This window comes from Canis lupus, chromosome 16, assembly GCF_011100685.1.
Source record: "Canis lupus familiaris isolate Mischka breed German Shepherd chromosome 16, alternate assembly UU_Cfam_GSD_1.0, whole genome shotgun sequence".
NCBI classification, from domain to species: Eukaryota; Metazoa; Chordata; class Mammalia; order Carnivora; family Canidae; genus Canis; species Canis lupus.
This window is the reverse complement of record NC_049237.1, coordinates 30,363,935-30,390,383: the sequence shown is the minus strand read 5'-3', so window position 1 is coordinate 30,390,383 and position 26,449 is coordinate 30,363,935. Positions and strand designations below refer to the sequence as shown.

Here is a 26,449-nt window from a genome sequence, read left to right as displayed (position 1 = left end):
CCCCCCCCCCCCCCCCCACTCCTTTTTGTATGTTAGGCTACAGTTGGGTTTGGTAATAAAGTTGAGCCAGTAAAAACAAAACCCCCAGAACTAACAGTGATAAAAATAAAGAAGTCTATAACTGGGACCCAGCCCAGTGTGCCCGAGGGTGCCTCACACTGACTAGAATCTGTGGTGTCTCTGCCCTTTACATTTGCTTCCAGGATTGTTCTGAACTCACCCCATTTTTATTCACCATCTCTCTACCTGTCTTTAGACTTGTAATTATAGCCCTTGAGCAGGTATGGGCAATGCTTTCTTCACCTTGTAATAACAGTAGCTAACATTCAATGCACCCTTAATAAATTCTAGGCACTGTGCTCACCACTTCAGCTGCATTATCTCATTTAATTGTTCACACTTACAAAGGAGAGAGTGACTGTGGAATAACACTGGGAAATTTAGTAACTTGTCTGTGGTTTCACAGGTGCTAAGTGATTTGCCCAAAGTCATGGAGATAGCAGATAGGCGAGGCAGCTTCAAACTCTTCATTCTTCAGACTCCATGGCCTCAGTCCTTAGCATGAGATTTCCATCTCTAACACAGTCTTTATCACATATTCATTGCTCAGAAGGGCTTTTTGAATCGAGAAGAGTGAGCCTGAATTCTGTTGAAACAAACTTATAATTAGAAGACCAAAGTTTGAATTTCATCTATGCCACTTTTCGCTTTGTGATGTTTCACATCACTTCTCTGCACTTTTCTTCAGCTTTAAAATGCGGTGGAAAGAGTTAAATGAGCTCTGAGGTCTCGTCTAAACTCTGACGAATAAAATCAGAAGTAGTGACTAGGAAATCATTCAGAACCGCCAGCTGATGCACCAGTTAGTGGGCAAATAGCTATTGCTTTATTCCAGTTGGTCTTCACTTCAGCTGTAGTGGTATAATTCCATTTAGATCCAATCTAGATACGTTTTTGCAGGGCCTCTATCATTTTTCAGAATGTTTGAAAAACAAAATACATTTAGGCTTCTAACTCTGAGTTTGAAAATCTAAAATATACATAAGATGATATGAACGAGGCTGACTTTGAATACCATATAGTGGCATAGCTGGGGGCTGCAATAAAAAAACCTATAAAATTGAACTCGATATGAACCATGACAGGCCTTCTAAATGCACGGATGCTCTTTGGCTTTCAAGTGTATTCTTTTGCTGCATTATACAAAATGTGGATAAAGTGATAAGTGAGTTTAAAAATGATTGTGTAAGTGAAGTGCACTGTCACACTGTAAAGCATTTTGCCTCAGGGAGACCAAGAATGTAAGGCAGCCACATTTCCTTTCTTTTAAGTGCTTTTTGGGTTGTATAGGGTTGTCATTGATGGGCTTGTTTGTTTGTTGTTTGCTAAATTAAGATTATCTTAGTTTTGATTTTTTTTTCTTTTTAGGAATTGTACTTCAAAGGGGATTTTTTGAGAGGCAGATAAATAGCAAGATTGAGAAAGATCAGAACTGAGAAAAAGAGAAAAGAATCAGAGAGAGAAATAGATGTTAATTCATAAGCCTATAATATATAGATACTTGAAACTGTGTAAAGGCACAGGGCTGTTACCTTGGTGGTGGTGGTGGGGGGGCTACTGGGCGTGCTTTAAGACCAGTGATGCAAAGAAATTAAAACAACCAAAGTTGGTGACTATGACTATGACCGCTCCCTTCTCTAGCTGTTTATAGACTCCTGAGCTTGGATATTGCCTCTGCCCCAGCCTCAGTGCCATAAATATTCACAGAGCCCTTTGCTCCTCTCATATGGTAGACTATTCCATCCATGGAGGTAGCAGTGGCCACAGAGCTTCAAGAGGACCTGCAGGTTGGTGGGCAGATAGGTGCTGTGTCTACCTGTCTGATCCTTCTGTCTTCTATCAACCGCACTGCTGGTCTGATGGTTCATCAGTAGTTAACCAGAGAGAAAGCAATTCCAGTTTATATTACCAGTTTCACCAGTCTTTGAAAATGGACTGACCTTTGTGGTCAAGGCTAACTACATGCGCATTTTTATAATGTTTCCTTCCCATCTTGAACTAGTTGTTCTCCCCACCAAGAATAATAATGAAAGTGACATGAATACAGTTGAACTGCTTGATACAAAATAAGAATGGGCTTTGGACTCAGCCTTACATCAGGCCTCTGCCACTACTGACTGTAGGAAATTTGCCAAGTGCTTCCATCTCTCTGTGCCTCATCTGGAAAAGGGAATACAATGTTTTCTTTGCCCAGATCTTGGAAAAGGCAGGTGCAGTGTGCATAGGGCATAGTTCCTTGCATATAGGTCATGTTCAATATTTGCTAGTCATTATTATTATTACAATTTCACTTGTTTTCTCTCTTGCCTGAAGGGAATAAACTCTTCTTTTAATGTAAGGAGGCCTTGCAGTTAAACTATCTACTGTGTGTTCAGACTGCAGAATGACTCCTGAGGACCTTCTGTTGAGAGAGAAAATCATATAAGCTTGCTGATTCAGGCCAAAACAGGCAAAAGTGAGGGTGGACATAATGCTAGGAGTGTGCTCACCTGGCAGTTTTTAAATATAATAATGTCAGATATAGGTTTAGAGTTCAGTCTGCATCCATTCCGGAGGCCTTCACTATCACTATTCTACTGTAATACAGCGGAGCAGGCTTATTAAAAGCTCACTCTCAAAATTCTGGGTCTAATATTCCCAAGCACACATCTTTCAAGTTCTAGTGAGGATAACAGTAGTATCATTGCCACCACCAAGCAGGTGTCTCTCCTTTATTATTTAGTAATAACCTTAAGTATTTCCAAAATGCAAAGATTTCATTGGAACTCATTAAATTTAGCAGCTCTTTTGGTTTAGTAGCTCAATGGTCAGAGCATTGTTACCAACACTAGTATGTGGTTTTACAACATGAAATGTTGGTAGCTAAACAACATAATTTGACACGATCAACCTTCCGTTTTGTAGGGGCAGACCAGTCCTGGTTAAGACCAAGCAAGTTCTGGAAGTTCCATTTCTGGGCTAAGAAATCTGATAACTGGGGATCCCTGGATGGCTCAGTGGTTTGGCGCCTGCCTTGGGTCCAGGGCACGATCCTGGAGTCCCGGGATCGAGTCCCACGTCGGGCTCCCCGCATAGAGCCTGCTTCTCCCTCCTCCTGCGTCTCTGCCCCTCTCTCTCTCTCTCTATCATAAATAAATAAATAAATAAATAAATAAATAAATAAATAAATCTTTAAAAAAAAAAGAAATCTGATAACGACCACCACAGACAAGTGCTAAATGCCCTCCGCACCTCCCGTGTCACTTCCCTTGGTAACTGCAGTGGGGTCAGAGGAGTGGGTTTAGTTTGAGGCCTGGGAAGCTGGCGCCTGACAACCAGCTGGTTCTCACTCCAGCATTCACTGCCCCCAGAAAGGCACCCACCAGAGCTTCAGCTCTTGATCACTCCTTCTGAGAGGGGTCGATCTACAGCTCTCACCAAGTGCAGGTTTCCTGATATTCCAGCCCAGCTGGGGGAGAGGAACGTGTCCTAATTGTCCTTGTGAATAAGCTGCTCTGAGATCAGAGATGGATTTCCCTTAAGACTTTTAAGCACTCTGCCTATTTGCGTGGGGCTGGTTCCATATCCTGACAAAATTTTATATTTATTGTTTTGTAGTCTTGAAGTGACTCCCTCAAACTGTGTAAGTTTTAGCTCTCTCTGAAGCTGGGGAGTGAGTATTTATTTTAATCACTATCTCAGGGTAAACCTTATACTACAAAGTTGAGTGTAGAACATAGGGTGCTTTGCTACAATGTTTTAAAATGTTAAAATAATACCTTGACTTGTGTCAATTACCAATTACCAAATGCTCAGATCTGGGAAACTTGGGGAGGGCCTCAGGTTCAAACCTAAGTTCTATTAAGTGAATTAGCCCTCAGTGTCAATCAAAATGCCTCTAACAGCATTTTACTTTGTAGACAAGGTGTGGCAGACAGTCTCCTTCAGCAGACATCCAGTCAGTTTGATTATTTTTTCCACTTAATTTTATATGCAGCATGTGCTCTACCATTTTTACATAACTTCATAACCCCAGAGATTGGAATAGCAGACATCGAGGAAAACAGATGAAAAGAATAAGTTTAAAAAAAAAAAAAAAAAGACACGTAGACAATGCAAAACGTAACCGTAGAGATCACAGCTGGGAAGGACAGGCTGCATCAGTAAAAACAGAGCAGAGGTGCGGGGCCATCAGTGTAGGGACAAATTGATCAAAACTAGATTGTCCCTAGGGATTTCACTGTCAGGGAGGTGACAGTCATACATTAGAACAACAGGTGTCAGTTAGCCCTTTATATCTTATATAGAGGAAAATAAGTGATGTTGCACGAAGTAAAATGGAATTAAAGTCAATACATTTCTTTTGCTCCATAGAAATTTTACCGTATCTGAGGCTGGATGTTGTGTCGGCTCAGGCACAAGCTGTGGAGTTGGGAAGCTGGCTTTTTAAATTTAGGTATAGTTATTGTACAATACACTGCACATACTTAAAGTGCACAGTTTGATGAATTTGGACCTATATAGTCCATGTGAAACAGTCACCCCAGGTAATAAACTCAACTGTCACCCTCAAACATTTTCCTCATACCTGTTACAAGTCTGTCCCTGCCTACTCTGTACTCCCCTTCAAGCATTCACTGATGGGCTTTGTGTTACTGTCGATTAGTTTGCATTTTCTAGAAATTTATATAAATGGGATTATCGGGGCTCCTGGGTGGCTCAGCGGTTGGGCACCTGCCTTCAGCCCAGGGCATGATCCCAGAGTCCCAGGATCACGTCCCGGATTGGGCTCCCTGCATGGGGCCTGCTTCTGCCTCTGCCTGTGTCTCTGCCTCTCTCTCTGTCACTCATGAATAAATAAATAAAATCTTAAAAAAAACCAAAAACAAACGGAATTACATACGTTCTTTTTTTTTTTTTTCCTTGGTCAGAATTCTCACTCAGCTTGTTTTGAGATTCATGTACATTGTAGTAGTTTTCTATTGCTGAGTCGTATTCTGTTGTATATACCTGTGACAATGTTTATGGATGTTTAGATCCTTACTGCTATTTGGCTGTAAGAAATAAAACTGCTGTGAACCTTCGTTTGCAAGTCTTTGTATGTATGGCGACACATTCAGTCTCTTGGGTAAATACCTGGAAGGAAAGTGGCTGGGTCCTATGCTAAACACTACTTGGATTTAAATCTTTGTTGTACCACTTAGTAGTTTATGATTCGGGTTAAATAATTTAATCTCTGGTATGTAAGGCACAAGTCTGTTAGAAGGATTAAATCATATGATTCATGTGAAGTATTTAGTACTATGCCTGATTTATATTACACATTGATCATCTTAACTGTATTTTTTTTAAACTTCAAATATTTTAAAACTTTAGAAAATTTCAGGGTTGAAATTTCTTAGCTTTATTTCTTGGGAAAATTCATCCATGTGAAAAGTGATTATTTTGTCATGCTGCACAATGGTGGATCTTATAAAGATATTTAAAAGGTATGTTTACTTGTAACAGGAGGTATGTGCATGCTTATTAGCTAATGAAATACATAGAAGGTTTAGCAGGCCAAGATTTGTTGAATTGATAGATTGACACCAGAGATTTCAGTTTCTAAAAGACTATCCCTATATTAAAATGCACAGAAATGTGTAATCAGTTTAATGAGAGTTAACAATAAATATCTATCTATATATGAAAAGTCAATAATAAAAGAACTGAGATAAAGAATGCAATTCTGTAGCTTCTCCTTTCATTCTTGTGTAGTAATTGAGGGGCGATCTCTAGATTGAGAGGGGATCCACTTTCCTTATTAGCTGTGTTGCTTTGGGGACATTATTTAACCTCTCTGCCATTTAGAAGAATTAGCCTCCAGCTCAAAAATCTGTGATTCTGTGACACATTATATGACAAGGTACTTCTTTACCCATTCTGACACTACCTCAAATCTAAATATTGAGTTGAAATCATTTTTTAATTATGCCCATGGAGAGTTTTATGATTGCTTAAGGAGAGGTGTAGATATTAATGTATTTATGCAGGAGTCCTCTCTGGGTGTTCAGATTCAGTTCTGTTATCTCTTTGGTCTGCATGCTGAAAGCCAGCCAGGTATCACAGGAGGTGGAGATAAGCTCTTGGGTTTTATCACTACTGACTAGGGGTCAGAGTTGGGCAGCTGCCCTCCCTCCAAGTTTGCTTGAAAGTCGCCTAGACATGAGCAGTTCACAGACATTTTTCTTTCCTGTCCAACTGTTGTAGTATCCGGAGGAAGGACCCTTTTCCAAAGATGTGGTTTTTGCAAACAAATCCCAGATAGACATTAGGAAGTGCTGATTTTTCTTCTACTTTATTTTTAGTTTTACTGTTGTTTGGATATTATTTTCAGTGCTGCTGCCTTATATGAAATTAACCATAACACTGCACTTAAGTCGACACCTGCTGTCTGTCTTTCCAACTAGCAGCTGGATGAACAGATGCCAGTGAGCAATTGCTGTCCAATAACCACCCTGCACTATTTTGTCAGGACTGTTATTTGCATTTTTCATATTTCTTTATTTATGTGTATAGCTGCTTTTCCCTGAGTAATATTCAAAATGCTGACCCCACTATAGGAGAGTAATGATTTAGAAATACTGCAGTGGTGATAAATTCTGATACAATATATCATAGACTTGAACTGCAGAATGATCTTAATGCTGTCTTTTTCAGATGCACACTTGAGGAGACATCAGCGTCTCTAATAAATTTCAGTCTCTCTGCCCCCACATCTCAACAGGACCACCAGAGCAGTCTGCAGGGGAAGATTTTTGATAGGAGTTTCCAAGGTTGTAGCTAATATCTCTTCAGTTAAAAACTGGTTACTTTCTTTGAGGAATCCTGAAAGGCAGGGGAAATTTATTTGGCAGTATCTTATTTAGAGCTTGGTTTTAAACAGAATAATTTCTTTCCATTCTGACATAAGGAAGTAATGTTTTGGGCCACTACTGACATTTTATTCATGCATTTAGCCTATTCAGTGAGTCTGCTGGGACTGAGCACGTGCACTGACTTCAGCTTCCCAGTCATCAAGAAAGCAGTCAGCTTTTCCTACTGAGTTCAGAGAATGTGCCCCAATTTGTGGGCAGTTCCTCTTAGCATTCCAGTGTGGTACACAGCTTACATTGAATTTTGCTCCTTTCAGTAAATTGCTAGAATGTTTTCTCTCAAACAAACTCAACTTCTGATCATCTTTGTTGGAAAAACTTATAAAAGCCTCATTCTATGCAAATATGGAAAAACTGTATCATCTTTTCCTATTCTAGGACCAAAAAAGGCAAATCAGATAGTCAAAAAAGTCAATTGTTGGTTTAATTTCAACATTTCCAAAGTGGTAATCATATTTTTAGTTATTACTGTCAAAGTTATAAATTATTAAAGGTCTGTGTTTGTGATATTTTTTCACTTCTGCATTAGCCAAATTGATTGGCATGCGGCTAAAAATTTAATTTGCCTTTTGCTTTCTCATTGCTTTAAAATGTTTGCAGAATGCAAATGATTATATTAAAATTGTTGTACAGTATTCACAATCACTGTGCTAATTTAGTGTTTTAAAAGGAAACTCAAAATGAAACCCTTCAACATTCATCCATTGATCTTCTTGAATGTATTTTTAAACGCAATTTCTGGGGAATTAAATGATCATTTAACATAAAGGTAATATACTCTCCTTTACAATGTAGAAAGTTCATTGGAACCTATTCTCACAGGATAGGTTGCCAAATTCTAGTGTCCCAAAAGGCAGATTTGTCCAGGTTTTCAAATTTGCTGTTCTTAAGGGTTTTTTCTTTCTTTTCTAAATGTTGAGCAACTATTAGCAACTGGCAGGATGGATTTGTGTCTAAAATTCAGTGATGCCTTCAGCAATATTCGTTTAATCATGTTTCGCTTTGTCTGTGTGTGTATACGTGTGTGTTTATATATGTGTGTAAAATAAGAAAGGCCCATGAGATGATTTGCCAAAAAGACGTTTTCCTTAGGATAGATTTAAGACCTGGATCAACTGAGCCACAGAACAGTGGGTGCATAACTCATATTCTCTAGTGACTTTGGAGATTTTCTGTTAGAGACCACTGCAGGATTGGTCTTGGGCCACTGGGGGCAGAGGAAAAGTTTTGTTCCTATCTCTGACTTCAGTACGCTTTTCTCTCTGCCTTACTGTTTCAGAAACACTGCAGTTTCTCCACTGCTTTCACACCTGCTATTTACCCTCCTTTGGCCTATGCCCCCATCCAGAGTGCATTTAACAAGTCAAGAGGACAGGACTGGTGAAAGAATTTTCAAAGGCACCCTTGCACACTCCATGCTCACAAAAGGACACAGAATCAATTTATCCCTATAGTACAAAATACTCCTCTGTTTCATGGCAGGAATATCTGTTTCTAAATGCAGATCTTCTTGGGAATGCCTTGTTGGACACCCTGAACAGGATTATGGAAGAATACTGTAAACTGTGTAATAACAGATACATCAGCCTAGCACGAGGTTGTCTGTGGACCAGAACTGTTCCTGCTCTGTGGGGTTTTATTTAGTGACTGATTGCTTTACTTGCAAAATGCTCACTGGTTTGGTGTGTTTGAGGGTTTAGATAGGCATTGTAAAGTGTGGATGAAAACAATAAGGCAGCAGATGGGATTGAAGAGAGTATCTCTTCATGGTCATGGAGATGATTTGGGAATCTTCCATTTGCAACTTAGAATTTATCTCTATTTTGTCTCTGGCACCCATGTCCAGAATTCTCTGCTTCCCTCTTCACAATGTTTGGTCACGTGGGATATACCACTGGGAGAAAAACCTGAATATGTGTATACTGCTGTGCAGAGCACGGATAACAAGTAGTACCTGACTTAGGGACCCTAGAGTTGAGACATACATAATAGCCTCACAAGGGAACCAGCAGATTTGTTGATTTGTTACCAGCCTTGAAACTCAGAGGCTGCATGTTTCTAGTCAGATGTTAGGTAGGTAAAAAGCATTTTGGCCAAAAATCTATTCCTTTGATACCCACCTTCTTCCTGAGAGTACAAGATATTTCCAGGAGAATAGAATGATTTTCTATATCTAATCTTCCATAGTTTAAAAATGGTTGATTTCAGAACTAAGGAACGTACCCTGACCTATGACTATTGTAACAGCAGTTCTCTGTGATTATTCATTTATATTGTTAACACAACTAAATCACGAAGATTTTGGGGAGCCATGACACTCAGACCAAAATCCCTAGAATTTTTTTTACCATATAAATTAAATTGAAATAGTTCAGAGTTTTTCCATTATAATTTAGAAATGATTTTTATAAGTACTCAAAACTATATGTGGGAAATATAAGACATTTAGCATCCATTTTTTGATATATATGTATCTAAGGTGGAAAAAAGACAGGGCTTAGTTAAACAATTCTCTTCGAGTAGAGTTCAGCACTACAGGGATGTTCATTCTGACCTGACATAAGCAATAATGCTCAGATAGTCTTCCAGATAGAAGGGTAGTGAGCGGAAAAGCCAGAACCAAAATTGAGGCAGTAGTGTCAGGGAGAAGCTTTTGTTTTTAGAAGGGACAGATTTGAAGTTGATTGAATGGATCCTTGGATATGCTAGCACCATTGGATTTGCTGCTTCCTCTTCTTTTACAACCATTTAAAGACATTTTGGCTTGTCGTATTGATACAACCTTTACATACATACTCAGAAGAAAGTCAAGATGCTTAATAATCATGTAAATTAGGCAGAGCAGACACATCTTTGATAGGAGAAATAACTAATAACAAAACACGTTATTAACGAGTGGCCAGTGATGTGACAAATATTTCGTATAAATGGAATTGATAGTGAAACATGCAGCCGCCAGCTAACATTTTTAAAATGAGAAAATCATAGCTAATTCAGCTTTATGAGACAAACATATTTAAAGAGATGTTGTATAAATGGCTCTTGGAGTAGCATGTGGGTTTTTTTTTTCCCCAATTATTTACATTTAGGAGAATATGGCAAAATGTTGAGCACTATAATTTTAGAGTAGCCTAAATGACATGCTTCATGGTATCAATACTGTAGAATATAGGTTTTGTCCCCCCCCACCCCCCCCCCCCAATCTTCAAGACCCTGGGCTCTCAACCTTGTAACATCCTGTAAAACTTAACTCACCGTTGATGCAATTATTGAAGTGATTTCTCCCAAGGTGATTTGTGGGACAAACAAAGCCCTTCATGGAATTTTTAGGACTTTGGAGCTCACAGGTAGGAAACTTGTGAATAATATAAAATTCATTGAGGTCAGTCTATGAGTTCTGGTTATTCCCTGTAATGTGAGTATCCCAAGTAGGTCAAATTCTGTCTCATGGACAGACAGAAAGAAGAAAGGTGTGGGACTGACTTGATCTTCTAGTGAGTGACCACATGATGCCATGTGTCCTTCTGATTCAAAACACATTGACGATGATCTTCTGTGATGTGTGCAGGAAAGTATTGAACTATCAGGAAAGCTCTTGGTAACCCACTGTGTGCAGATAATGGGAGCGAGGGCAAGAGAAGCACACCATAAAACCAGCTGGCCTGTCACATAGAAATCACTTGTATCTTCTAGGGTAGATGACTGCTCTGCCAAATCCATCATTTACTAGGAAATAGGGAAGATGTCTACAGCAGTGTTTTTTAACCATTTTTTTAAAGTGATGTAAGCCATCATCCTAAGGAAAACCTGAGATACTTGCTAAAAACCCAGATCCCTGAGCACAGACCTGTTTTAACACAATCTCTGGGAAGACTGTGTGTCATGTACTCTCCGTTTAGACTCGACAATTGTTAGTATTTGCCAGATTTCCTTTGTATCCTTTCTTATATCTAATGCAGAGGGGATGTTGTTGGGCTATTTCATAGTAAGCTGCAGGCATGTGACACTTCATCCTTAACTGCTGTCGTGCCATAACATTTTAAACAACTTTCTGCAGCAATATTATACCAGCTGCAGCTTGAAACGAGTCTTCCAAGTAGTCATTCCCCAACTTGAACATGCAACAATCTCCAGGAGGTCTTGTTAGAGAGTTTCTGGCAAGTGTAGTGGGTCTGGGCTGAGGGCTAGGAATCTGTGGTTCCACCAAGCTCCAAGCTGAGACTGACCCTGCTGGTCTGGGGATACTTGGAGAGAAGAACCTCTATTGTAGCAAGTTGAGACAGATTGTTTTTAATGAGGAGTTAAAAAAAAAGACTGGTTTTGGGACACTTGGGTGGCTCAGTTGTTAAGGGTTCCAGCAGTTGGTTTTGGGTCAGGTCATGATCTCTGGGTTGTGGCATGGAGCCCTGCATCAGGGCTGCTCACTCAGCAGGGAGGCTGTTTGAAAGATTCTCTCCCTCTTCCCCTCCCCCTGCTGTTATTTGGCCTCTCTCCTCTCTCTCTCTCTCTCTCTCTCTTTAAAAAGGAAGAATTCTTAAAAAACAAAACAAAACAAAAACAAAAAACCTGTTTCTAGTCCAGTCTGATGACTTCCTCTTCTTCTCCTTCTCTACCTCGAATAATTGGATGAGAATGCTTTAAATTATGCCATATATTTGTATTCTTATCAAATGTGTTCTTTTTTAAAAAAATATTTTATTTATTTATTCATGAGAGACAGAGAGAAAGAGAGAGAGAGAGAGAGAGAGAGAGAGAGAGGCAGAGACACAGGCAGAGGGAGAAGCAGGCTCCATGCAGGAGCCTGATGTGGGACTCGATTCTGGGACTCCAGGAGGATACCCTGGGCTGAAGGCAGGCACTAAACTGCTGAGCCACCTAGGGATCCCCTGTAGCATTTTAAACAATTTTATTTATCTAATGATATTAATCTTTCACACAAGCCTGAAAGTTCCATGAGGCAGGGAATGTTTTCTCTTGCTAACCATGGTATTACTAGGTAATAATGTGAGCTTTGTGAGCTTGGTGGTGGAGACAGTGGTTGAAGGGCCAGAGGGATGACAGAGGTCGGGCTGGTGTAATGGATCCTGGGGAGATGAAACAATGCTCATTTAACGAGTCTCCTCCCATGATCCCAACCTTACATTCCCACCCCAAATGAGTCTGTCTTCAACCACCTATGCATTCACTTCTTCAGAGAAAGAGGTAAACCTCACAGTATAAAGCCAAAGCCAGAATAGCTTTGCAGAATTAGAAAGTGTCCAAGGAACCAGTTATAACTCAACTGGATTGGACTTCAACACAGAAATGGTCGTGTCCCTCCAAATACTCTTCAGTCTCGGAAGCTCACACTCCTCCAGCAAGTGGAAAGATAAATATACCTTCTTCTGTGGTCAGCTGCTGAGGAAGAACTTTTCTCTTCTGATGGACCAGCACTATTTGTTTTTTTGTGGCTCTTTTCCCTTCTCCTTTCCTAGGTTTTCCTTTGCCACGAAGCTTCTTGAGACGCAGCTGCTCATCCTTGAAGTCCTGATGCTCGTCTCTATACAGGCCAAGGAAACATAGTGTCCCATGAGTGCAAAGTGTTGTGATTTGGATAGCAGTCATAAGTCTCCTTCCTCTTGGCCAAAGGCTGCTCGCTAAATAGTTTCACCGCTTTCATTGATTTGGAGTCAGTAGGCCTGGCAATTTCACCCAACAGCCAGGCACTCAGACGAGTCATGTGCAAGGCATATTCTGAAAGGGAAGACATTTCCTGAACAGCAAGAGGCCCCTCTAGGGCACCTGTCTGACTTGGTCAGTAAAGCACGTGATTCTTGATCTTGGGGTCATGAGTTCAAGCCCGATGTTGGGCGCAGAGTTTACTACTCTCGACCTTCCTCTCCCCTCAAATGTGTTATTTTCTGTTTGTTGTTTACTGAGTTCATCAGCCAAGGACCGAGTATCCTGGGTGAGAACACAGATAAAGACCAAGTACAGTGGACAATGTTCGTGGGGCAGGTTGCTCTCTAAAGGTTTGCATTCTAAGGACATTGACTATAGGACTCAGATGTTTTGGGAGAGATTAGTGTTACCTTATAACACTTCTTCTTCTTCTTCTTCTTTTTTTTTTTTTTAAGATTCTGTTTATTTGAGAGAGAGCCAGAGAGGGCATGAGGAGGAGGGGCAGAGAGAGAGGAAGAGCCAGACTCCATGGTGAGGAGCTAATGCTCCATCCCAGGACCTTGGGACCACGACCTGAACTGAAGGCAGATAATTACCCCCCTGAGCTGCCTAGGTGGCCCTATCACATTTCTTACTCAGTCTTGAGTGCTATCATGGGGAGGAGATAAGAAAGGAGGGAACTTTCAGAATAATGTATGGCATTGTCGCTGTGTAGCTGATGCTTCATTACACGGAAAGAGTAGGGTCCCTCTGTTCTGCTTCTGTGGGCTTTGTCTGGCTGACCATGCTTGACCTGAGGGTAGGTTTGTTGGAGATGGAAATGCCAGAGGAATTAGTGCAAGAGAATTGCTGGATAAATACCCCAAGGCAGGGACAGCTCTGAAAGCATCTAACAGCCTCTCTCAGAGGTTCCCAGCAGGATTGGGCCCCATGGTGCAGAGTAACCTGCTCAGATCTGTATCCTGTGTTGGCCTCCTTGTCCTCCTTGCTTCCTTTCAATCACTGTACCTACGGGCATTGCTATTATGCATTTACGTGCCAGTGTTTTCTAGCAATACATCCTAAAGAAATCCACTTTCACTTAGATCCTGTCTCTTAGGTTACTTTGGGCTTGGGGAGTAAAAAACTTAATGCTAGGAAACTAGAATGAGCACCTAAGAAACATTTATATAGCAACTCAACATTTTAATGACTCTTTGTGAAGTATACTTATTTTATTAGCAATGACTGTTCATTATAGGAGAATTAGAAATTTCATGTACCAAAACGTAAAAGTTTTAAGTCACATAGCATCTAGAAGTGAACATGGGGATCAGATCACGTACCGTCTTGTACTGCTAGCCATGACCTCCCAAGTCTAGTCTTAGAGCTGCGTTGTGTTCAAAAGGACACATCCATCAACGGAGAAGCAATTAAAGTAGCACAAATTCTTTAATTGTAATTCTTGGAATATTTAAAGGTTAGGTATGTGAAACGTGGCAATTCAATTCTAACATATCCTTTTGTTCTGTTCACACCTGTCAAATTCTAGGGTAGCTCCTGCACTTTTTTTTTTGAGTAGTACAACTTCTAAAACTCACTAAAAAGAAAAAAAAAAAAAAAAAACCCTACCCAGAATCAGATTGATATCAATTATCCTCTACTCCTATCCTTTTTGTTTCTAAATTTACATGATATCAGAAGTCTGAAAGAAGGGTCATGTGGGTGGCTCAGTTGGTTGAGTGTCTGACTCTTGGTTTCAACTCAGGTCATCATCTCAGGGTGGTGATATTGAGCCCCACATCAAGGCTCCCTGCTCAGCAAGGAGTCTGCTTGAGATTCTCTCCCTCTCCTGCTGCTCCACTGTTTTGTGTGCTCAGGCTCTCTCTCTCTCTCAAATAAATAAATCTTAAAGAAAAAACAAGGAAAAGAAGTCTGAAAGAAAATGTCTGACTAGCTGGAACTCTACTTAGAAGTTTGGGAGGAAAGTAATTGTGGAAGCAGATCCCTAGGTTCCCTTAGCAGGTTGGGGGGGCTTTGGCGATTGAAGACATTAATTGATTAATAATGTGTTCTATTACACAGATATTTATAACATGCTTTATTTTTCTGTGACAGATTTTTTTTCACTTAGCAATGCATGAATACTTTCCTTTTTAAAATAATTATGTATCATCACAGCTTTTGGATTTCATAGATTCAATCAAAGACTTTATCATAGATTCAGTGAAAGACTAATTTGTTTGCCCAGTCTCCTACTGGGCATGTATGGTATTTCCATTTTTTCTCCTATAATAAGTTATGTTATGTACATATTTATGCACTGATTTGATAATTTCCTTAGGATCATTTGCAGAAGTGGAATTACTAGGATGGAGATCACAATTTTCAAATATACTGATCTATGTTGCCAACTTACCTTCCAGCAGTAGATAGCTATGGTGATTTTGCCAGGACCTCAAAAACCCAAGAGTTCATCATTCTATCTTAGTCTTTTTTTTTTTTAAGATTTTATTTATTCATGAAAGATACACAGAGAGAGGCAGAGATATAGGTAGAGGGAGAAGCAGGCTCCTCGCAGGGAGCCTCACGTAGGACTTGATCCCACCCAGGACTCTGGGATCGTGACCTGAGCTAAAGGCAGACACTCAACCTCTGAGCCACCCAGGCATTCCCTATCTTAGTCTTTGTTCATCTGATAGGCAAATAACAAATAAATCAATAAATAGTTGTCTTGTAAAACATGATTGGTTTGTTTTTTTACCACTCTTAATATTCATGATTTTTTTGGTATGTTAGAAAATTCTCTTTTCATTGGGCAAGTTGCTTTTCTGTCTGTAGCTTACTTTTTCAATGAGGTGTTGTTAGTCTCAGGGTTTTGTGGTAGAGTGCTTAATAGAGAAAATAAGTTTTCTCTTTATCTTGGAAATATTTCCCAGTTTGGGCATTTTTCTGTTTATTTTTTTAAAGATTATTTATGAAGAGCAAGAGCATGCATGCAAGCCAGGCAATTGAAGGAGGAGGGCGAGACAGAGGGGAAGCTGACTCCCAGCTTAGCACAGAGCCCATTGCAGGGCTTTATCCTAGGACCCCCTAAACCGTGACCTGAGCTGAAACCAAGAGTCAGATACTTAACTGAGCAACCCAGGCACCCCTGGCATTTTCTTTTTAAACTTTTATATTGGCTACTTGCAGAGTTATACTTTTAATAAACAAATTATTTTCTTTGCTGGTTGATTCCCTTTTACCTTGTGGCTACTACAGGCTTCAGTTCTTCCAGTCACAGCACCCGAGGTAACTTGCTGTCTGTGGTAGCCACTGTTTGTTTTTCACTGCGTTAGATGTAGGAAGGCACTTACAATTCTGTCGCATTGCCATTTTGAACATAAATGAATTTGTTTGCAAATACCCCTTAGAGACTACTTTTATCATTCTCCTGGCTTAGAGTTAGTTACTTACACAGGAGTGTCAATATAAGAAAGGCCTCGTCCAATACAAAACAAATAAATAAAAATAGATGGCAATGCCAGTATCTGGGCCAGCTGTTCACTCACAATTGAGTTGCCCAGTAGTGAGAGTCTGCTGCATACATAAGGCCAGATGACCTGGGCTACTCTCCACATGCAAAGCATATAATTGCCTTGAGTCTAGGGTCAATGTTGGCAGTAAAAGTACATGATCTCCATGATTCTGCTTGGAGAGAACTTTACCCTCTTCTCTGTCGTTATTTTGGGTTCACATGCATTGGCTCAGATACTGTGCAACTGTAGAAGACTGTAAATGATATTCCTTGATATGCTGAATAGCTGTGCAGGAATATAAATGATATTTATGAGGAAGTTGGGAGTGCTTTAAATATTGTGAAAATGCTGACTTTGACACATTGGGGATAATGATGCAGAAACAGTAGGCTCTTTGTAAACTGTTTAATGGCAACAATTTTCTAAATCAAAGCAATCTACCCTTTCCCACATACAATTTCATCTCCAACAACTACAGTCTCATAAAGAGGTTTACTACATGGAATCTTTTGCTTTTTTGAATGGTTATCCGCTACTCTGATGCTTCAGACCATTTATGTTTTATCTTTCAAAACCTTTGAAATGTTACTAGGGGGTTGGAAGGGTTTGTCTTTCTGGCCAGGACATGGTATTGTTAATTGATACAAAGTTTATGTAAGAAGCATAGATTTCAAAATGTGAGATGATGTTCTTATGTTAGTGTTTAATATCCTAGATAAATATTAATACTTACCTAAGTGGGTTCCTGTGCTTGTATAGAAATAACATAATGGTAATAATGTACATATGTCTCTAGCCTATTGAGTAAAGTGTTTGCTGTGGTAAATGCCAAAAGGGTTACATAGTGCAACTCAATTACATTTAATGTTTCAAATATGGCAGGGTTTAATTTGTATATTAACTTCTAAATTTGCTAAATCATAGGCATTTACCTCAAAATGCATATTTTTTTCCAAGCAGGAGCCGGAAAGAATTCTTGTAATCTAATTATATTTGATTGTATCCAGTGGTGTTTACATTTCATAATGCCTATATTTATTCCTGACCTGCTGGATCTTCATTTCATGAGATTCTTCAAGAATTTTCCATGACCCTTTTGCTAACATGTGAAGAGAAAATAAGTTGCTATAAGATAGCCGAAGTGTGAGAGAAAAATGCCTCCTAGAAAACACTTAAATCTTCCCAAGGGAACCTTAAGAGAGCTTTCCTACTAGGTGGCAGAGCATTTCTAGAAACAAAAACTCTGCTTTAGGTACATTTGAATAACACATTTCAGTGTTAGTAAGCTTCCTCTGACTCCGCTTTCATTTTCATTTAAAGAGAGGGATTTCTTTTATTTGGGAAAGTAATTTTCATCATCTTTGACAGTGTAAGGCATGGGAAGAAAAGTAAACGTAGCTGTGTGCTCAGAAACACAATATGCCAACTTTATATCTCTGGGACTTTGCTATAAACTTTTATTTTAAATGTTCTTCTGTGTGCTCACAAAAATTTAGAGGATATTGAAACACGTATTAGATTTTTTTTTTTTTACCTCAAACACTGAATAAAAACTCATGCATGAAAGTGCCTAATAAAATGGATAATGTCCAAAGGAAGGAACAAGGGTTTTATGATTTTAATACACACCTGACAGCCAAAAATTAAGTTAAAAAGTGGAGTCATCTCTTTGTGAGGCATATCACCAACGAGTTGAAAGATAAAGAAGATTTGCACATGTAATTTCTGGTGGTCTTTAGTGTCTCTCTGTAGTCTACCCTGACCTTCTAGGTCATGGTACATATTCTCTGTGGAGGAGTTCCAAGCCATTCTCATCCTGTTGAAATTCTTGAAAGAAGAAAAAGTATTCTGTATGTCCAAAAACATTTTGCTCTACTTGATGCTCCCTTCCTATTTTGTATATTCTCCTGGGGAGAAAAGGAAATGAGCTGTAGCTTGGTGTAAAGTAGATGGCAGTCATGATATCATCATTATTTAGACTAGTAGGAACTGACAGAGGAACCGTGTGGAAGCAGTCATTGTCTTTGTGTGGAATTGCAAATCAGATTAGAGACTTCCAGTGATAATGACTAATTAAATATATATTTATATAGAAAGTAATGAAAACTGATGAGGGCTGCAAAGATTCGAAGAATCAACATAAAACCCTGGTGACATGTGGAATTCAAGGTGTATTTTCATTTTTAATCATATGTGCCATTTTGCTGCTTTTTTTTCAATATACAGTTGGACAGTGTATGCATTATGTTGTTGGAACAGGCTAAGTGGTCAAAAGAAATTGGAGGGATACTATATCAGAGAAGAATTTCTGATCATCTTCAGGAAAAATATAAAACCATGGAATAAAGATAAAGATATATATACACATATAGCTATAAAATAGATATTAGTATATATGTATAAATATTGTACAGTATCTTCATAGAACCAAGAATTTTTAAGCTTAAATATTAAGTGTTTGATACAATAAAAATCAGATAAAAATTTTGTACTGAATGTACAATGGAATCAATTGCTCATTTGGACTGTAGATAGTAGAGTGTTACTCTCCTAAACATTATCTTCTTATTAGAATTATAATGAGTTTGTTCTGAGTCAGTAAGCCTTCATGATTCCTTCATATGTACCTCTTTTTAATTTTTTTTCCCTAATGATTTTATGTGTCAGATGTTGGCATCCACAGCCATGATTTTCTCTTTCTGTTTGTGTTTGTTTCTGTAAAACCACCCTGGATCTCTTCAGAATAACATAATACATCAATGTAGACAAGACAATTTATACATTAGAGCACAATAGCCACTATTCCCTGGGTTAATTGAAGCTTGGCAGAAGTGGAACTAAAATTAAGCAAATATAAGAGAGGGATGTTTGCTACCATTAAAATGATAGTGAAGAACAACTTAATGTTTTGGAAAATGGCTTTGGAGGCTTGTAATGTGAGTGTGGTCAACAGATCACACCAACTGACAAGTTAAATAATTGACTCATTTGGACCAGAAATAGGTTTGTTGTCGCAAAGAGCCTACACAGAGGCCGATTCCGTGAGCAGCAGCCGTGGTGGCTCATGAGCTAATCATCTACCCATGTGGTAGGTAGACTCTACAGGGCATATAATTTAGTCATTGTCTTTCAGAGCTTTGTAACCTAAACTTCTATGTCATAGTGTGTGATGGAAATATGGCAGTAGACCAGTCATCTTTAGTCTATACTCAGTTTAATCTAAATACATTTATATGGACACTTTAGTTGCAGCTGATGTGCATTCTCTGGGAATTGAGAATTCTCCTAAGAGTACTGATGCAAAATTTTTACTAGAATCACCATAATTGGTGTCATCCCCTGTCCCCTCCACTCCTCCTCCAGTATACCTAGAGCTCATTCTCTTAAACCTGTGATGTGATTCCTTTAGGGTTTGATTGGAGAATATTTGAGTGCCATCATGCATTGTTCAAACTCCCAACACATCCCTCCTTGCTAAGTCTACTCCTTTGAGCCTTGATGTGGTGACGGGTAGCAACGAGAGAAAGTGACCTGGCCTCCAGATCAGTCCTCCTCATACTTTATGACTGTCATCCTAATTTGTAATTTTTGTATGATGATTTTAACTCTGTAGAATGCTCTAGAATTCAATTTACATTATACTGTGCCCAAGGAAGTCACATGATGCAAGAACAAGAAAAGTTACAGAAGACTAATGAAGGTCTAACATAAGCAGAACCGAGTAACATGTGATTGGTGTTAAGGAGAAATACTGTTTTATTTTACCTATCTTTATTTGGGTTTCTTCAGATTGCAGAATTAATACCTCTTTGTTTTAATGAGCAGAACAAAGCAATACAAAGATGTATAAGGGCAAAACTGATCTGATTCCTTCCCTCCCTGGGATTTGATCCCAATCTCCTCACCTGATACAACCAATATCGACAGCTTGGTGTTTCTCATTACACCTTTTAAAATTGTTCATACGACTATATTAAAGTAGATTTAATTCCCATATCATTGATGGCATTGTTTTACTAAAATAAAATAATTGTTTACATATTAGTGTAATTTGCACTAAAAAATGCATCATAGAGTGAACAAAGTCATGAGCACAAGACATGTAAGCAGATAAGCAAAAGCCTGGCATACTGTGAGGTGCATTTGGGAGAGAAGCGAGTTCAATAATTATGAAGCCTATTGCATGCAATAAAATAAGAGGGATATACCAAATTAATTATTCAGTATAAATCAGCTTCTTTGTTTCTAGTACTGAAAGATGTAGAAATGCTATGAAGAGCTGTAAAGCAGCCTGTGAAAATCAGTGTCAGGTTGCCACACTGAGTTGCTCTCATTGGGTCATGAGAAAAGGAATGTTAAACAACAGTGAAATGTTAGTTCTTTGTGATGAGAACGACAAACATTAATTGTTCTGATAATTCCAAATATTGGAAAGGATATAGAGAAGAGGAACACTTAAATATGTACAACTAAGAGTAAAAATTGGAAGTTTTTTTTTCATTATCTAATAAAGCTGAAGGTGTGTGTATATCCTAAATCCTGTATTTCTATATTAGAAATGTACCTGAGACAAGAGATTATCAATAGTTTGTCTTGGGAACCATTAGAGTTTTAAGAATTGAGAACCCAAAGGAAGCTTTTATTTATAGAGGTTTTATCTATTGATCTTTACCAATATTAGGTGTTAAATTTTAGACAGCTTAAAGATATTTATCATTATATTTAGAAATAGTAAAAATAAGTGCATTCCATATTATCATAAATGGCATATTCTTATGAAAAACAGTCATGTTTTCCAAGATAAATTTACTAAAAATGTGTTATTTCATATTTTTGCACATCTCTTTGATGTTTGGCATAATAGGAAACAACTCATATCTGCATCTGGAGTCAATCTATTCTGACATCTTGTTTTGATTCCTGTATATGAAGAAAATCTAGCCTTACGCTGATGTATACTTGAAAAGAATGAGTGTTTTAGTAGGCTTTTCAGCATTTATGGGCATCCTTTTTTTTTTTTTTTTTATGGGCATCCTTTTTGATATAACACCAAAACTTGACGAGTGGTGGTTTTGTGAAATTTAGTCAATCTGACACAGCATTAAAGAACTTTTATACTTGATTTATATTCTATTAGCTTGCATTTTGAGTGGGTCTTTACCCATGTATGTATTTGTAACATTCTGTGATGGTCAGTTAGAAAATATTGGTCAATAGAAATTATTGACCAGAAATACAGATAGAAAATATAGTCAATTACAAACTATTGGCTCACAGAATTCTGCAGATCTTCCAAGTGTTGAAACATTTCATAATGCAATATAAAAATCACTTTTATTAACATTACTACTGATTTCACCTGAAAGGACTTTGAGTATCAGGGAACTGTAAAGTTCACGGTGGCAGGTAAAAATTTTCAGGAATTCTCATTTTCAAAGGAAAGCACAAATTCTGTTATTAGTGATGAGTTCTGTCAGTTTCTTTTTGAAGTGGTAATCTCACTGTTTATTTTGAGAAAATTTCTGCTAAATACCCAATTTTGAATAATATCTTTTCATTTTTTTTAAGATTTTATTCATGAGAGACACAGAGACAGAGGCAGAGACCTAGGCAAAGAGAGAAGCAGGTTCCTTGCAGGGAGCCCGATGAGGGACTTAATCCCAGGACCCCGGGATCATGACTTGAGCCAAAGGCAGAGGCTCAACAACTGAGCCACCCAGGTGTCACTGAATGATATTTTTGTCAATCTTCTTTCAAGTAGAATATGGGGTTCTATGAGAAAAACAAAACAAAACAAAAAACTGGTTTAGCTTATAACTAGTTACATGAGGGCTTTTCCTATATACTAGTATCCCAGTCTTATATTCAGCAGAAGGGCTTTATGCATAGTTTTTGTTATTAAAAATACATGTATTCAAGAGTGGAGATCTAATAGAATGAATGATGTTTACTGCTTTATCAAGAGCCTGAGGCGGGCACCGTTTTGGGTGTAAGGTGTGGTGGTAAAAAATACAATGATGACAAGTAGGCTTTGGTGCCACTGTATCAATTCTGTTAAGGTGCTAAGGTGCTCCAAGTTGAAACCACCATGATTTTATACCGTAAGTTCAATGTCAACCCAGTGAAAGGAGAAATTTTAGTGTTCTTGGTGAAATACTTTTTTCTTCCTGGATCCCTTAAACAAGTGTTGGAACTCCCGGCATTGTGTCAACCACGTTTTCAGAATAATGGCTTAAGAAAACCTTGCACATATTCACTAAACTGTATGTACAGATATGTTTTTTTGTTCAGTTGTGTGTAATAGAAAAATACTCAGAAATACCTTCAATGCTCATTAACTTGGAGATGGATAAATAAGTTGTAGTATGGTCAGAGCATGGGGTTCTATCTCTAAAGCATGTTAGGTAAAAAAAAAAGAGAAGTGAAAAAGATTATAGCCAACTGATGTGATCTCCGTGAGGCTGGGTATCTTTGTCTATTTCATTCATGTGTGCATCTTAAAGAACTAAGAGTGCTCAGCACACCATAGGCACTCAGTAAGTTTTGTTTTGTTTTGTTTGTTTAGAGAGCTAGAGCTAGAGAGTGTGAGTGAGTGGGGGGGAAGGACAGAGGGAAAGAGAGAGAGAATCTTAAGCAGGCTCCATGCCTAGCGTGCAGCCCTGTGTGGGACTCAAACTCATGACCCTGAGATCGTGAGCTGAGCCGAAATTAAGAGTCCGTCTGACACTTGACCAACTGAGCTACCCAGTGCCCCCTCAGTAAGTATTTTTTTTTGACAAATCAATAATTTCCATTAATAAAATTTCAAGAGTGTGGAAAACTACTAAACAGTACAATGTTTAGGAAAACACTGAGGGAATAATAAACTCCTTCCACCCTCCCTGACTTTGGATTTTAAAACTCATGTCTAGCTTTAAAATGGACTTGAACATCGAGAATTCATATTTTTTCCAAATGATTGTTTTGGCATAATTATTAGGAACAGTCAAATTTCCTATCCTCCATCTTCCTTGTAAGTCTTCATGAAAAGTGAAGTTTATGGTTCATTCCATAAGTCAGGAGATGAAGGGAATTATGTTTAGAAAAATATGTTAGAACATGCTGTTTTCTATTTTTGCATTGGTTTTGCCTTACAATCTGTGCACCCTCTTGTCTTGTGACCATCAAGTGCTTGTGGGTTATTGCATTTGCTGCTGTTTTTGTTTCCCTATATTCATGAAGTGGAAAATGTTCAGGTTTTATTTAATGGGGAATGGCGGATTCTGAAAATTAAAAAAGGCCTTTTAAATAGAAGCTTATGTTTTGAGACTCCATGTTATTCTGGTGAGGGGGATATTTCTTTCTACTGGTTGTAAAAAGAGCAAAGTATGTGTGTGTGCGCATATATTTATTTTATTTTATTTTTGTATTTAAGCTTTACAGACAGCCAACTTGAAAACATTGGCATAAGTATGCATCAGTTTTTAATGGCTTAAAATCAGGTGTGGGAATCCACGTGTATGGAAGTACTTATTAACAGAGGCCACATTTCCAAAGACATGAAAATTTTTTTTTCCCTAAAAGATCATTAAAATTTTTTTTCTTTTTTCTTTCTTTACTCACCTAGTCCCCACATAGCTCATGTAACTTTTAAACAGTTATAACTTTTAAAAGTTAGAGGTGATCTTATAGAGAGATTTCTAAAATATTCCTGATAGTGGCATTTAAAGCAGCTGAACTCAGAATATTAAATATATCTATACATTTTATAAAGCTGGACAGGTTCACATATGCCAGTGTAAATATTTTTCAAGTCTCATATAATATGGCAAGTGGCACCATCAGAGTAGCATCTTCCTTGCTAAATTATAGTCAGAGCCATTCTACCTATGGTGTCCTTAAAGATTGCAGAACCAAACAACTGCTTTTCTGCACATAAAGACTAAGAATTATTATCCCTGAGGAAGGAAAAAAATTCATTGCTTTAAATAACTACCACCTTCAGAAAATGAAATTTACTAATTTCCTTGTCCCGAGGTGACATTCATCAGGCAATTGACTAATATAAGAAATGGTTTGTGTTAGTAGGATTATAAATGACAAAACTTTTATTCTATTTAAAAAATTATCCATAATTTAAAAATGCAAGTTAAAATATGGAAATACCATGTTTCCCCTTTTAAGATCAATAAAGGATTAAAAGTTTGATGATAACTGGTGCTGGTGTTGGCAAGGATATGGAAAATGGGCAATGTGTCCACTGAGAAATTGGTAGTGGACAACTATCTTGATGGTAAGTTCTTAATAATTATTAAAACTCCTTAGAAGTGATTCATATATTCCCTTTTTTGAAAATTTTCCAGGAAACAGAAAATAATAGTGTAAATATAAAAAGATGTTGTTACATAAGGACACATCTAAGTATTTTTAGTATTTGCAAAAATGAAAAATAGGCTAAATCCAACATTAGGGAGTTGGGGGACATCTGGGTGGCTCAGTGGTTGAACGTCTGCCTTCGGCTCAGGGTGTGATCCCTGGGGTCTGGGTTCAGGTCCCTCATCGGGTTCCCTACAGGGAGCCTGCTTCTCCCTCTGCCTGTATCTCTGCCTCTCTAGTCTCTCATGAATAAATAAATAAAATCTTAAAAAAAATTCAACATTAGGGGGTTGGAAAAATATATAAATTTAGAGGGTATTATGTAACTATTAAAATAAGTGTATAGTTTTATAGTTACAGTTATTGATACAGAAGGATGTTCTTTCAATGGTAAACAAAATGTCCAATTTGTTATTAAATGTCCAAATTTTTATTATTATATATAAGTGTATAGTTCTATAGTTATTGATACAGAAGGATGTTCTTTCAATGCTAAACAAAATAATGTACAATTTGTTATTAAATGTCCAACAAATGAAACAAAACAGGAAGGATACACACTTGAGTAATAGCAGCTATTCTGATAGAGGGATGTCCAACAATTTTGGCTTGATTTGGTTGGTCCATACTCTGTTTCCAGGCTTTTCATAGCAATCATTTGTTGTGTATATAATTTTTTTTCTGAACATATTGACACATACACCTATTTGGGAATAGCTACTGATATCAAGATAATTAACACGTTTATCACTTCACATAGTTAACTCTTTTTTTTTTTGAACTGAGAACACTTCAAATGTACTTTAAGGCAACTTTCAAGTATACAATTCTATATTTTAAATTGTAGTCACTATGCTGTCCCTCAGATCCTCTGAACATAATCTTCTTATAACTGAAAGTTTTATACTATACCTCATTTCCCTCTCACCCCAGCCCCTGGCAGCTACCGATTTCTCTGCTTCTGTGAAATCAGTTTTTTTAAAATTAATTTTTTAAAAGATTTTATTCATTTATTCATGAAATACACACAGAGAGAGCGAGAGAGGGAGATGCAGAGACACAGGCAGAGAGAGAAGCCGGCTCCATGCAGGGAGCCTGATGTGGGACTCGATCCCAGAACTCCAGGATCACACCGTGAGCCGAAGGCAGACGCTTAACCGCTGAGCCACCCAGGGGTCCCTAAAATTAATTTTTAAGATGCTATATGTAAGTGATAATATGCATTACTTGTATTTCTCTTGTCTTATTTCACCTTAGTGTAACAGCCACCAGGTTCATCTATATTGTTGTGTCAGGATTTCTTTGTCTTTTTTTTTTTTTTTTTTTTTTTTTTTGTGGCTGTGAATCACACATTCTAGTGGGTATATGTGTGTATGTGTATATATATCACATATTCTTTATCTGTTCATCCATCCATCAAAGGAAATTTAGGTTGTTTCCCTATTTTGACTATTGTGAATAATGCTGCAGTGACATGGGAGTGCAGATATCTCTTTGAGTTATTGATTTCATTTCCTTCAGATATATACCCAGGAGTAGAATTGCTGGATCATTTGGTAGTTCTATTTTTAATTTTTCGAAGATCCTCCACACTTTTTTCCCCAGTTGCTGTACTAGTTTGTGTTCCCATCAGTGGAGCAGGAGGATTTCTTTCTTTCCACATCCTCACCAGCACTTGTTACTTCTTGTTTTTATTTGTTTCCGAGAGGAGCCACATGAACAGATGTGAGGTGGTAACTTACTATGGTTTTGTCAGTCTCTTTAAATTTATTAAGACTTATTTTTTGAGCTAACATATGGTCTGTCCTGGAGAATGTTCTGTGTGTGTTTGAGAAGAATGTGTATTCTTCCGCTGTGAGATGGAACGTTCTGTATGTGTCTGTTAGGTACATTTGGTCTAAAGTATAGTTCAAGTCCATTATTTTCTTATTGACTTTCTGTCTGGATGATCTATCCATTGTTGAAACTGGGGGTATTAAA

The 26,449-nt window shown here is 38.0% G+C and overlaps 1 protein-coding gene and 1 pseudogene across 9 annotated transcripts in view; one reads left to right on the top strand and one right to left on the bottom strand.

Moving 5' to 3' along the window:
* The window catches only part of UNC5D (unc-5 netrin receptor D), a 529,465-nt gene that overhangs the window by 79,457 nt on the left and 423,559 nt on the right, over positions 1-26,449 (top strand). The gene's annotated exons all lie outside the window — the stretch shown is intronic.
* Positions 12,288-12,702, bottom strand: LOC119869558 (annotated as a pseudogene).